At 39.8% G+C, this 9,204-nt stretch overlaps 1 long non-coding RNA gene and 1 other non-coding gene across 2 annotated transcripts in view; both read left to right on the top strand.

Annotated features, from left to right (window-relative positions):
• The first annotated feature begins 4,918 nt into the window (after positions 1 to 4,918).
• Positions 4,919 to 9,204, top strand: part of LOC140849046 (uncharacterized) — a 51,705-nt gene continuing 47,419 nt past the window's right edge. The window contains exons 1-2 of the long non-coding RNA XR_012130504.1: positions 4,919 to 5,288; positions 5,745 to 5,859. This is a non-coding gene — a long non-coding RNA (uncharacterized lncRNA). The remainder of the gene's footprint in view (positions 5,289 to 5,744; positions 5,860 to 9,204) is intronic.
• Positions 4,940 to 5,153, top strand: LOC118974092 (small nucleolar RNA U3). Its single transcript, XR_005063670.1, has one exon. It is a non-coding gene; the product is annotated as a small nucleolar RNA U3 (small nucleolar RNA).

The following is a 9,204-nucleotide window of genomic DNA, read 5'->3' as shown; positions in this document are numbered from 1 at the left end:
TCTTTCATTTTCCAGTAGAACCAGAAATAGAGACCCTATTTGACCCTCAATAAGAAGTGAACGGCTTCCCTAGACCTAGCAAATGCTGAGAAATCAAGACTAAGACTGCTGTCAGGAATCACTTCTACAGCTAGTTACTAAAAAGAGGTCTTTTACAGTGTAGGGTACTTGAAACCAGAAAGAGGTGTAGTCTTTCCTGAGCTGAAGCTGGCTGTTGATATTTCTGTAATCACCATTTGCCATTGTACTATCTGAGTGGTATTTGTTTTCCTTTGGTATAATAGAAAAGGTATTCAGGACCTTGTGAAACTTCATGTGTAACTTGTTAGGATTTCTCTGGTGTGGTAATGCTTGCTTTTCACATATCTGGTTCTGATCAATGGGGTGTATAGTAAAGGTATAGATAACTTAGGAATTATGTACAAAAGTGACTTAAAGTAGTTTGAAGACATAATTGCCATGTTTTACAAATTGTTTTCAAGGTTTCTTTTTTCCCCGAGTGCTTATTCCTTTCAGTTATGTTTCTTTAGTTAACTGTAGTTTTAAATCATTCTCTTGTCTGGTGTGCTTCTTTTTTCCTTTCATAATCTGAATATTAGGAAAGGAATATTTTCTTTGATTTTTGGACCTTACCTTTAAATTATACTTTATTTTTACACTGGGTCTCTTAATACATCAATGCCTGTCATTGCACATTGAGTTAGAAAAATCAGCAAAATTTGATTCTACTGACTCATGTTACATCTAGTTCATTTTAGGTAAAAACACACTTTGTTTCCTATTGAAAGTGTTAATGCCCTTGAAAACTTCCCGAAAACCTGGAAAACAGTGTATATTCAGCTAATTCAGTTCTCATGTCAGTGAGTAAAGCCACTGTTTTCTCTTTGCATTTTCACTTGTCTGACTCTAGCCCAGTCTCTGTTCTTAAATTTTGGATTATCACTTTCTCCTAGCCTCACTTTTCCACTTGAGCTCATGGTTTAACAAATCACTGCAAACTCCTCAGGAAATGTCTAGAACATGCTTTCTTGGGTGACCCTTAAAAAAAAAAAAGCCATGAGGTTATTTCAACCAGTGGAGTTAAAGATACATATTTTTAAGTTGCTAGTCGGCCTTTAAAGTGTATCATACTGTATACATTCTGCAATTTCCTTTTCCCATTTAACAGTGCTCCCTGTCCATCTCTAGGCCAACTGATAAAGAGATCTAAATCATTCATTTTATTAACTGCTTAAAAATTTTGACATATATTTGGTACATATTTATGTATGTACCATAACTTATTCAGCTGTACTCCTATCAAATGTTAAGATTTTTTCTTTTTTTTTTGTAGTTTGTATCACCAGAAACAATGCTTTGATAAAATACTTTGTAATGTATCTTTATATAACAAGTTTTCTTATATTTCCAATGAGATTTCAGAGTCAGACTTTTAATAGATATTGCCATATTGCTTTTCAAAAGCTGTACAACAGTTCACATTCCCAGCTGCATTTAAGAATGTCTGTCTCTTCTCCAGCACTGAATGTTTCTCATTTTTTCAAGCTTCACAGGAAGTTTACCTTGTTTTCCACTCTTTTAACCCGGGTACCATGTTGTGTTGTTTTACTGAATGTTGCAGAGTTGGCTGAAATACCCATCCTTCCTGTATGTAGGTTATTTGTTGTATTCCCTTGTCCCCCTTCTATCTTCCTACTTTCCCTCAAAGCTATCTAGGTTCCTTTTTCTTAGAAATTAGTATTTTATCTCCCCTCTGTGTTTAATTCAGTGGACAGCATTGCTAGTAATTGAAGCCTTTTGCAATTCTGAGCAGCAAGGCTGAGGAATTAGGATGGGAGGGGAGACAGTATGGTATAGTGCATGGACTTTGGACTTTGGAGCCAGGTTACTTTGTGACCCCTGGCAAATTGATTAATCTCTCTATAACTCAGTTTCTCCATCCATAAAACAATAATAACAATAGTTATCCTGTTGAACTGTTGTGAAGATTGACTTAGATGGGTGCCTGGCACACATCACTATTAATATCAGGTTTTGCCTCCTAAGAGGCCCAGAGGTTAGGTGACTGACCCAAATGGAGGCCTCTGGCTAAAAAATAGTGTTCATTAGGATTTCAACACTTGAACCCCGGTCTCTCGACCCTTTTGGTCAGTCTTTGATCAAAGCTACCTTTAGGCACTTCTTGGGAGACTTACTTTAGTCACTTTGGTATCAGCCACAGTATGGGTACAATACTGGTCTGAAATATATATTTGTTGAATGAATGAATGAAATGTATTTTAATACCAGGAAGTCACCGACGGGCTGTTTATGGAAGTTGTGGGGTTCAAAATGACCAACGGTAATGACCCCTATCTTGCCCAGTTCTGTACAATGAGCACCTTTGCTTGGATTCATTCATTCAGTACTAGGTGCTTGGGATACTGTGGATACACAAAGCCATTTAAGTCTCTGCCCTTGAGATATACAGTCTTATGCAGGGGACAGGCATAAAGACGTTTGATCTGGTAAGGTCAGGGAAGGTGTGTGTAAAATTGCAGTATTTCCAGAATCCCTCTCCTGGCCTTAGTACATCTCCATATCAATAGGTGTTTCCAAGGGGTGAAGAGAAGTAATTCATCTCTGTAACAATATGTAACCATGAAGGGGAGCGAGGGCATATCTGGATGGGAGAGGTTGGTTGGGGTCCCTTTTTTGCAGCTGGGTTGTAATGATGCCAGGGGTTCTTGTTTGCGGAGTCAAAGAATGAACTTAGCAAACAGTCAAGGTAGGAGAGAACGAGGGAGACTTTTACTGAGAGATACAGTGAGAGGACAGAGCTCCTGGCTCACACCAGGAGGAGACAAGAGAGCCTGTAGTGGTGCATTGTCTAGGGGTTTTATAGGCAGTTGAGGATATTGGGGAACATGAAATAAAAGCTTAGGGGTGTAGACTTGTTAAGTGGTCCCTGAATATTTAGAATTAACTTAACATAAGGAATTTCCTGCCTCGATTTCTCTCTGGGATACGGGCATCTTGGTCTGGGAGTATATCAAAAGGCTGCCTGTCCAGCTCCCAAAGTGGGCTGAGGTATTGTCCATTTGCTAAAGAGTAAGTTAAGAATCTTACTTCTTAAACTTCCTGGGTGTTAAAATGCAATCTTATCTTTAAGGTAGAATCCTTCCTGCCTTTTAGTATGTTGTTTACAGCTTGGTCTGCATGCTAAATTAGTGGCCCAGTTTGCAAAATCACCTCATCAGATCTGAAGGAGGAAAGACAGCACATAGGCCTGGGCCTTTAGCATGCTAAGATGAATCTTACACATGATTACAAATGATTAGCATAATAAAAACATGTGCTACTCTTCTTTATCTGGGGAATATTAACTGATCTCACTGCAGAATGACTCTAGAGCTTAATGTTCAACACAGAGTTTTGATAGGGAGTTCCCTTGCATGTAGTTACATTGCTCTGACTGTAAATATCCTGCCTTGCTTTTTCCAGAGGCCCTCACCCTATTCTGTCTAAGCCCATGGTCCCTGTCTCAGCAAGAGACATGGGTAAGCAGAACTGGACTAATGCTTGTAGGCAATACATAGGTTTCTCCCACTTTATTTATCCTTTTCACTGATTCTGGTTTCAAAAGTATTTTGCCCCGAGGCTGGGAAAATATCCTCCCCCACCCCCTGCCAGTGTTACAGAATGGTGCTGTGAGATAATGATACTTGGACAGATGTCTTAAGGATGAATTGAAATTAAGCTGGGCAAGAGGTGGAAGGAAAATTCCTTGCAGAGAGAACAGTTTGTGTAAAAGGCCCTGTGGCAGAAGGGAACATAACAAGTATGAGGACCTATAAGGAGTTCAGTATAGCTACAGTGGGGGGAAATTTTGTACAAAGTAAGGCTGGAGATGTGGGTGTGGGCTAGACAACGCAGGGGGTTGAAAGTTTGTAGAGGTTTTGTGTTCAGCCCTGTGGGTAAAATTGTAACATTTCCAGAATATCTCGCCTGGCTTTGGCACATCTGCATATCAATAGGCGTTCAGTGGTGGAAAGAAGTATGGCTTTAGTGCATTTGCATCATGCCTCAGGGGTGGAGAGAAGTATCTCCATATCAGTGGGTATTATCTGGGCACGGAGGGCTTATCTGTACCTGAGAGGTGAGTGGAGGGGGGTGTTGAGGGCTGGTTTTTGGCTTCTGCTGGAGCAGCAAAGGAGAGAAACGGCCCCAGACTGCAGCTTGTGAGCAATAAACGGATTTTAAACTTTATTTCTCCCTTTGACTGATTTCGGTTTTTAGAGGTATTTTGCCCCAGGATTTCCTCTCCCCGGACTAACAAGCCCAGAGCTGGGAAATTGCTGAAGCTTTAAGTACGGGGATGATGAATCGTTCTGCTTGTTTAAACCCATTTACTTAAACATTGCAGAATGTTTAATAAAAATTACTTGATTTAGAAAATACGAAAGAACATTGATATATCCGGTATTTTGATCACGGTATAAAGTTTAACAATAGGAAGCGCTTTTCAAACGTCTCTGTCCTTGGCTTTGGGTCAACATTTCACCACCCACTTTTTTCTTTTCCGTTTTTCTTGCCGAAAGTCTCCAAGCTTCCCCCACCGGTCTAAACTGAGGATTGTCCTGGCGCTGTGGAGCGCTTTGTGGTCGTCAGCATCCTACGTACGCCTGGCGCGGCGGAACTATCGCGGGAACAGGTTGGGGCTCGAAATAACTGGCCTGTGATTGGCTGTTCAGCAACTGTATGTTAATTATGACTGCTTGAACTAACTTTGGGAACGCAAGAGGGTTCAAAATGCTTTGTCGAATTTTTTAAATATAAAATGTCTGTAGAAAACATAGGTTAATGTACATATGGGACAAATAGTGCCGCAAGAAATAGTCACCGTGACTGTAATATGTGTGGGTTTCGTCCAGTTTGGAAAAGCAGAACGTGTTTAACTAAGACTATACTTTCAGGGATCATTTCTATAGTTTGTTACTAGAGAAGTTTCTCTGACTGTGTAGAGCACCCGAAACCACGAGGAGGAGGTGTAGTGCTCTCTTCTGAGCGTGAAACTGACAATTGGTGTTGTTTTTGCAACAATCTCTTGTCATTGATGATCGTTCTTCTCTTCGTATAGAAGAGTGAGAGGAAGAGAGCACAATCTGAGTGGTTTTGTTTTCTCGTTCAAAAAAGCAGATGTTATGTGACGTGTTTTTTGGGTTTTCTTCTGTGGTATTTGTTTTTGCGTACGTTTCTAAGATACCTACTTTAGACTTGTTTTATGGGTCTGTTATTTGGAAGGCAAGGTAAAAACGTTTTTCTGTACTAGGAAGTTAATGTTTATTTTGTTTAGTGCTTTATGGTTTGTAATGTTTTTCTTTCTTGATGTGTTTGGGTATGTTCTTGCACAAGTGTTCCGTTCCTCACACAAAGTATTATTAAACCCTCTAACCTTATTCCTTCAGAAGGTGGAGAACTATTTCAGTCCGTTTTTTAGTTTACTGGAGTGGGGGTGGAAAGCTTTAACGGAACTTGCTGTAAATGTTTTTTGTTGAAAAGACGCTGGTTGCCTCCTAGTTGATGTGTTTCTGTTTGTGTGGCTAAAGAAGGCTTTCCTTTTCCTTTTTTTTTTTTAAGTACAGTAGTAATATTTGAAAGTACTGTATAAAGGAATTTTAACTTTTTCTTCTAATTTGAGTTTCCCTAGTTTTATCTTAGGAAAATCCCTAATAGTTGCACTGATCCTGGTACTTGCTTTGCAGGAATTTATGTCGATGCTGCTAACTACCTGTGCCAGACTGCGCTTTTCCTTGCAGTGTTATTAGGCCTTAGAACGTGAGTTGATGTTATGGTGGATTCTCGATCAGATCCAAATCAGTAAGTAAATAACATCTCTATCTAGAAAATAAATCATATGCTTTTAAAATGAGTTGGAGCATTATGGAAAATAATTTGATGAGATTAAAAGAATCTTTACTAACATATCAAGGAAATACAGTTATGTACGTATGTTGAAACATACTTTTTAAATAGCTAACAAAAAGTTTTCTAAGCAGTTTTACTAGTGTAACTTACTAGTCATTAATTAGTCATTAACAGCACAGTCTGCATATTTCCACTCCAAGTTATAATTTGTATGATTTGCTTATGCAATTTAACATACCCTACAATCAAGTTCTTCACTAATATTCTTGGCTTCATTTTGTTATGAAGACTTTTGCCTGGCTCTTGTGGTTTAAAAGAATCTGCTGAATCTAATAGTTCCGTCCAAATTTTGATATGGAACAGCAACACACCAGTGAATCAAGCTACGTAGACGTGAACATCCCTCCTCGGGTAACGCTTTTGCAATTCCCAAGGCCTTCCCAGCCACTTGGCTGGCTCAGTCCTTACAATCACCTCCTTGACAGCAAATATTTTTACAGCTCCAATTTCACAGAACCAAAAACAAGTTTTGAGCACTTACATGATTCCAGCTAATTTTTACAGGAAACACTAGATTGTGAACAATCATAAAATAGTTTCCCCATCTTACATAAGGAGACTTTGCTTAATGTACTTAAAAAAATATATTGATATCGATAGATTTGTTTTTTGTGGTTTTGTTTGTTTTTTGTTACAAGATTTCTCCCACTTGCTGTAAGTGGGAGAAAACTTGGAAGCTTGCAAAAGTATAAAGAAAAAAAAGGCCAGTATGTGAATTCTGTAATCCAAATATAACTAAGTATAGTGAACATTTTGATGTGTTTCCTTCCTGAATTTTTCTGGACTCTCATACACTCATGTCTCTGCAGTGTTAATGTTTAATTATTTTTTGATATCATTAATGTACAATTACTTGAACATTATGGTTACTAGACTCCCCACATTATCAAGTCCCCCCCACATACCCCATTACAGTCACTGTCCATCAGCGTAGTAAGGTGCTATAGAATCTTCTCTGTGTTGTCTTCTCTGTGTTGTACTGCTTTCCCCGTGACTCCCCCACTACATTATTCCCCCTTATCTCCCTTCTGACCCACCCTCCCCAGTCCCTTTCCCTTTGGTAACTGTTAGTCCATTCTTGGGTTCTGTGAGTCTGCTGCTGTTTTGTTCCTTCAGTTTCTTATTTTTATTTTTTATTAAGGTATGATTGATATACACTCTTATGAAGGTTTCACATGAAAAAACAATGTGGTTACTACATTTACCCATATTATCAAGTCCCCACCCATACCCCAATGCAGTCACTGTCCATCAGTGTAGTAAGATGCAACAGATCCACTATGTGCCTTCTCTGTGTTACACTGTTTTCCCCGTGATCCCCCACACCATGTGTACTAAACATAATACCTCTCAATCCCCTTCTCCCTCCCTCCCATCCACCTTCCCACACCCCTCCCCTTTGGTAACCACTAGTTCATTCTTGGAGTCTCTGAATCTGCTGCCATTTTGTTCCTTCAGTTTTGCTTCGTTGTTATACTCCACAAATGAGGGAAATCATTTGGCATCTGTCTTTCTCCACCTGGCTTGTTTCACTGAGCATAATGTCCTCCAGCTCCATTCATGTTGTTGCAAATGGTAGGATTTGTTTCTTTTTTATGGTTGAATAGTATTCCATTGTGTATATGTACCACCTCTTCTTTAACCATCCATCTACTGATGGACACTGGGATTGCTTCCATATCTTGGCTATTGTAAAAAGTGCTGCGATAAACATAGGGGTGCATATGTCTTTTTGAATCTGAGAAGTTGTAATCTTTGGGTAAATTCCAAGGAGTGGGATTCCCAGGTCAAATGGTATTTCTATTTTTAGTTTTTTGAGGAACCTCCATACTGCTTTCCACAATGGTTGAACTAGTTTACATTCCCACCAGCAGTGTAGGAGGGTTCCCCTTTCTTCACATCCTCGCCAGCATTTGTTGTTGTTTGTCTTTAGGATGTTGGCCATCCTAACTGGTGTGAGGTGATATCTCATTGTGGTTTTAATTTGCATTTCTCTGATGATTAGCGATGTGGAACATCTTTTCATGTGTCTGTTGGCCATCTGAGTTTCTTCTTTGGAGAAGTGTCTGTTCAGCTCCTCTGCCCATTTTTTAATTGGCTTATTTGCTTTTTGTTTGTTGAGCTGTGTGAGCTCTTTATGTAGTTTGGATGTCAACCCCTTATCGTATATGTCATTTATGAATATATTCTCCCGTATTGTAGGATGTTTTCTTGTTTTACTGATGGTATCTTTTGCTGTACAGAAGCTTTTTGGTTTGATATAGTCCCATGTTAATGTTTAATTTTAAAACTTGGAAAGAAAGGGCTAGCTCACCTAATGTTTGCAAGTAACGGCTTTGTAGGGAGGCCATACTGGGACCCCCTGGAGCTCCTCAGCAGAAATGTAACAGTTTCCAGTTATGTGCAGTTTCATCTGTTTTGTGGAGGCTTAGAGCTGGGTTCTTTAAAGATCAAATCATTCAAACCTTTAACATTCTAGGTTAGGCAACTGAGGCCTAGACAGTTTAAGTGGCTGGCCCATAGTGGTGCATTATGTTAATAATAAAGCCGCGACCAGGAGCCCAGCCCTTGAAGAACCTAGAATTTGAAATTCCGTTTTTAGAATTCCCCATGATGCCAGGGGGAGGTGGGAAGGACATCGTCAAGGGAAGAAAGGCAAACCCCATGGCTTCATATTTTGTGATAGGGCTGTTTTCACATGACTTTAAAAATATCTTCTGATGAAGGTGAAGGGGAAATTTCTGGGAGGAGGCTGTATACCTGAGTACTCAGTGGAAATGCTGTTACAGTCTGGGCCTATTAATGTCACAAAATCAGATGCCCATGGGACCAAGTTGGGTGAGTCGGTCAAGCTCCATCTAAGAGGGTCAGGCATCTGCTGCTTCTGGGAATGAAGGGGAGCCAGGGAGGCTGGATCTTCCAAATTTCCAAGAGGCTGGAAATCTCAATTTTTAATGTGAAATCTCTCAAATGTTAAATATTGTCCATTATTTAAATTCCTTTTTTTTTTTAAACACTCTGTGGACCAAATAAAACCTGCCTCTAGGTAGCCAGATCAGTCTGTAGGCCTCCAGACTGAATCCCCAGGAGGATGTTATGGTTCCCACAGTGCCATGTGCTGGACTGTTTATCTGACCTAACATTAGCAGAGAGCTCACAATGAGGTGTTCCAGTGATTTACAGATGCCCGGTGCAGGCCAGCCTCCTTGACAGCACCTCAGGCACTTGTAAAAAGTA

This window comes from Manis javanica, chromosome 4, assembly GCF_040802235.1.
Source record: "Manis javanica isolate MJ-LG chromosome 4, MJ_LKY, whole genome shotgun sequence".
In the NCBI taxonomy this organism is placed as follows: domain Eukaryota; kingdom Metazoa; phylum Chordata; class Mammalia; order Pholidota; family Manidae; genus Manis; species Manis javanica.
The sequence above is the reverse complement of the archived record's forward strand: the minus strand, read 5'-3'. Positions and strand labels throughout refer to the sequence as shown.